Source organism: Chaetura pelagica, unplaced genomic scaffold, assembly GCF_000747805.2.
Source record: "Chaetura pelagica isolate M959 unplaced genomic scaffold, ChaPel_1.0 scaffold453, whole genome shotgun sequence".
Lineage (NCBI taxonomy): Eukaryota > Metazoa > Chordata > Aves > Apodiformes > Apodidae > Chaetura > Chaetura pelagica.
In genome coordinates this window covers 3685984-3691428 of record NW_009952879.1, presented here as the reverse complement: position 1 = coordinate 3691428, position 5445 = coordinate 3685984, and positions in this window count along the sequence as shown.

The following is a 5445-nucleotide window of genomic DNA, read 5'->3' as shown; positions in this document are numbered from 1 at the left end:
AGGGAAAAACACCTCCCTGTGCAAAAAGTTTCTGTTACATCTAGGAGCACAGGTGGCAAAATCTAATAGAAAAAGTCACTGCTGTGTTGGGAAGCACTACAAATTCCTGCAGAGCTCTCCAGCTTGCTGGACTTGGGGCTGAGCCAGGCTTTGTCACCTTTCCCTTCAGCAAAGCCCCCCATTAAGCCCACAAGGATTTCCCCCAGGGGAGGGGATGCAGGATTTGGCTCCACGGACAGCAAGAAATTCACCTCAATTATCATTTCAGCAAAACAGGGACTATGAAATCCTAATCCAGTCTCAGAAGGAGGCTGAAAACAATAGACCACCAGCTTCCCCACCACTTTGCTGTTTAATACCTGGCAGTTCCTTGAAATTCTTGACAGGTTGCTGAGCGAGTCGGAGTTCCCAACTGGTGGCCACAAGCGGCTGCTGTCTTTGTATCCCAGTAGTCCTCATTAGAACAAAGCTGCTTCGAATTAAACCCAATCTACATGCCGAATCAATCTTTCAACCCTTTGATTGCTTCTGAAAATATTTATATTTCTTAATAATGCGCATTTTGTCCCACAGCCTGTGATTAAACCCAGACAAGGTCCAGAGAAGCCTGAAGTATATGTGGAAGGGGTTATTTTGGACAGGAAAAGAAAGATAAAGGACACAGATTTTTCCTATTGTGGAACCATTAGAGTGTATAAATCTAGCAATTGCAGTTGTATAAGCATCAGAGTGGGGTTGTAATAAATACAGATTGGAGTATTATAGTAACCAAATGGAGTTTATGGATTATGTTCACTAGTTCATATTTCTCAGCTACTACAATACAACTAGCACCGGGCAGCACTCAGCTCTATCAGTATTCCCTGTTAATATTATCTTTACATGTTTGTAGGGGGAAAAAATAAAAGTTAGGCATCAACTTCTGTTCTGTGTAAAACAAACATGTTTAAAGAATCATGCCCTTCAGACTGAAAAATAAACAGGGGCATGCTGTAAAGTGACTGTGTTAGAAGGGCATCGGCTGTGGCTGGCTGAAATCAGCTCCATTATGCTTAAAGTTAATAACTTCCATCTGAGTGAGAATCTGGCCCTATTGGAGGGCATTTTCTGTGTGAAAATTAGGATGTAAAACTGAAGACAATAACTGCTATTATCTCTTAGCCGGGTCGATTTTTAAGGTGGCAAATAATCAGCTTTGGCTGGAGATGAGAAACACACAAAGGCTTTGAAGTTGTGCTTTGTGGTAAATAGCATATTATTCCTTCCTAAAAAAATGTCATACACCACAGATGAGATGCATGGAGGTGAAGGGAAGGATACATTCCTTGGCTGAGAAGTAGCCCAGACAGGGCCTGATCCTCCAGAGTGGGAATTGGCCGTCGATTAAGAAGGTGGCTGTGGCTGGGGACACAGATCAGATAAAGGCACTGTACCTGTCTCCCTTCCTAAACATAAATGACTGCCCTTGTCTATAATAAAAGGGAAAAATTAACTTCAGAAAATATGCCACATTAAATCTCCTTGAATAAAGCAGCACAATGCCTGGCTGAGAGGGAAAGAAATCCTAGAAACTAGAATCATATCACAAAAATATATCACGCTCCTTTAAAATAATTGTCAGAATCAGCATCACATGGTAAATACAGCTAATATACTTTAGCAATGTGCTGGTAAATGTTTGTGATAGTTTTACTTGTGTCAGTTTCCCCTTTTATAAAGGAGAAAAGGAAGTATTTTCGGTTAAAATGTTATTGATTCTTCCATCACATATTTCATTATATTAAGGTGTAATTTCCTAAATGTGTGAAGGGAGTGTTATTATTATTCTTTTACATATACCCTGAGTCTTGACAGCTATTTTGCATTAATATATGATTTGGACGCTCAGTCTTTGAGGAAGAGAGAAGTTGTGGGGTTTATTATCATCACCAAAAATAGGAGGAAAAGAGCTAAGAAAAAATCACTCACAAATAGGGATAGATCCAAAATCTATTGACATACATGAAAATCCATGTTGGATCAGGTCCCCAGCAGAATATTATATTGTATAACCAGTGTTTTCTGAATATCTTTTATTGTTCGACAACCCTGATTTCACACTAAACTTGGAGTTCGTTTCCAAACAGAAGCTTTTTGTATAGAAACTTTAAATCATATCCCTTCATGAACACACACATACCATGGAGGATATTGTCTTATTAAAGAGTTTAAGCCTAAAGGTGTATGCCTATTTTTAAAAGAAATTTTCTGATTGTAGATAACTGCTCAATTTGATTTAGTGTCCAATGATAGTGATGGGGTTGATAACTGAGCATTCATCGGTAATTCATCTTGTGCTAGTAGAAATTTACAGCAAAGCAGTGCTTTCCCAACACTGACAAGTCCTATTAATCTTCTTCAGACACATTTCAATAGGTGTCTCCATCTGTGCCCAACATCTAAACACTCTGGCATCGCTAGGGACTTGGAGACACCTTCATTTCAGGTTACACTCATGAAAATGTGATACTAGATTGTACTCTATTTTTAACTTAATTCTCCCTTTTCATTCAATTAGCCTTTCTTGCCTGCATTTTTCTGCTCATGTGTAACATCCTTTTCCCAGGAAGAGCTTAAAAATGAGATTTAGTTACTTAAAGAGACAGAATCTGCCAGGGCAGGAACAACGAAGAGCTTAATACATAAAAGCAGCAGCATCAAACTCACACGTACAGTGCAGAGACCGAACGGACTGCCACAAAGCTCACCCTCTGTAGCAATATCCACCTCCTGATGCCCCTCTTGCAGGCTTTGTTCAGCTAGGACAAGTCTGAAACTAAACACCCCACCTCCAGCCTTCCCAATTTTAAACCAGTTGCGGAGTATTTGGGGGTTGAAATCCAGTATGTCCCAAAGCATCTCTGTTTGTTCAGGCTGCCCGGGGATCACCACCATACATCCCCACTTCTCTTTACGTACACGGCTAATGCATGAACAAACACAGCACAGTCAAATTACAGCAATAACATTTATGGGTGGATTATGTTCCAACTTCCTCACTTGTTATTGAAAGCAAGTGTATTGCAAAGCACATGGAAGAGATGTGGTGCAAACGCGGGCAAATTTCCACTCGGAACCAAATGTTGTTTTTTTTCGTTTTCAAAGCTGTGATGAGTTTGCTTAGCAGAGGCAGCACAGCTTTAAACTCACTCGTTCAAAAATGTGTGTTTGGGTTCTTTTTCTCTCTTTACTCCATCAACGTTGGCCTTTCAAAGAAGAGCAGATGCACACCGTTGGGGTTCAGGTGGCTCCTCCTGCTCTGAGCTTTCTTCTGAAAAGAGGAGCCAGGAGCCGTGCGAACGCCCCACAACTCAGGGACAGTTTCAAACTTTGTTTCTGGCTTTATGAAGTTCTCTTGCAAGTCGTATTACAGATCTAAATGACCTTATTGTAGGTGGCAAGTTTAAATGTGCCATATTAATAACTTGTTATCCAAGACAAATTAAGTCCTTATGTGTCAAAACCACTCTGTTCTGGATTACCTACAAGACAAGTACTTATTGAATAAACGTTGGATCCAATTTCATTTTAATGTGACTGACTGTATGCTTCAGTCCCTTAGAATGAGATAAAAACACTCAAACCTGTAACTGTGTTGCAACATTACACCTAACTTGTCTATTTCTATTATTGTCTTTTGTATGTGGAATCTCAAAAGTGTTTGGGGGTATTTTTAATTTTTTTTATTATTATTATTATTATTATTATTATTATTATTATTATTATTATCTAGGAGAGAGAGAGAAAAAAAGACTGGCATCCAGCCTAAAGAGAAATCATTGAAACAAATTAATCCTATGCCGTTTAAATTGACATGGTAATCCATCATCAGCAAAGGGAAACTCTGAAAGCAATCTAGAATCTGCAGTGTTCTTTCACTGGCCCTCAGGCACAAAGACAGATAGTAAAAGAGGAAGAAGGGAGAAAAAAAAAACAACATAAATTTAGCAGTGCCTTAGCAAAGGAAAGGGCTAGAGAGAGCAGCTTCCACTTTTTCCTGCTTTCAGTTCAGAAAGCAACGCTGATTAACCTTCAGCTGCTGCCTACTAACGTTTACTTCTGTGTGTCAAACCATCTTCAGCTGCTGAGATATGAGTAATTTCAAATAGTGCAGAGCCCCCATCCTATATAAACTCTCCCATTGAAAACTCTGCCAAACATCAACTTGGGCATTTCTGCTTACAGAGGGTCTTTTATTAGCTTAAACTTGATCGTTCCAAATGGACAATAAATTCTATCTTCACAGGCCTGGAGAAGAGAGCTGTGCTATCCTTGGGAGTTTAACAGCCAGGAGTTTCATACAGCTAGCATGAAAAAAAAGTAGGGGGGTTTATTTGGGTTTAGGTTTGGGGTATTTTCTTTTTTTTTGCCTCCTCAGTTCTCTCAGCAGGTCTGCCCACTATATTGTATGTTACCCAAGGGTTTTTTCAATCTAGTTCTAAATATCTGAAGTGATGAGACTTTGTGCACCTTTAAAATTTTATTATACTTACGGTCAGAAGAAAACATAAACCTCTTGGGCCTTGAAAGCCCATTGCAATACAGCCATTATCCCTGTAATGTCAACAGAGCTACAAAATTCTCTAGAAATAAACCTTTTAAGAACAGCTTTCCCTGTCTCGTGTTTTCTTTTGAGGTCAGTGGTGCATCACTTTTTGGAAAGGGTTTTCCCTCTCTGCCCAGGTTTAACAATGTGAAATAGAATGTATATTACTAAATGAATAGGTTTAATTTTAGACACTGAAAAAATAAATAGAAGAAGAAAGCTAGGGCAGCAATAATACCTTCCAGTTAGAAACAGACATAGCAGAAAGAAAAAGTCAGAACTTTAGTGCCAGGGGCAAAGGGGTGAAAGGCTGGCTAATATGAACCATATCCAACATCTGCCCTATTTTAATTTAGCAGGGATAAAGTTTCTTCTTTTTTATTATTAAGAAAACTTTATGTGGCAGAGAAACCCGTGAGCAGTGTTATCAAAACTGTTTTATTGTCACACTGAAACTTAGAACTATTAAGAGTTGACGGAGCAAAGAGATAAAAACTCCCCTTCTCTGTCCTTTTATACTCTGTGACAAGCCTGGGCTCGGGTCCTGCTGTCTGGGATGTCCTTTTCATGTCTTTATGAAGTACTGCTCTTGGGGCTGTAATATAAAGGGAGGTTAATTGTTCAGGATGGGACCAAATGATTGATTCTCCAGGTTAAATAATAATAATACAAAAAAAAATAATAATCTAAAGATTTTTTTAAAATACTGCTGTGGAGACATTTGTGGTAGCCACCCTCAGAGGTGATGGTGGTGATGTACAACAAGTGCAAGAAAGGGCTGAACTGGGGAGCAGCATGAGAAACAGCCCAAACTCCCAGGCTGGGAATGTGATCTCGCTCCACCTCAAAGTTTTCCACCT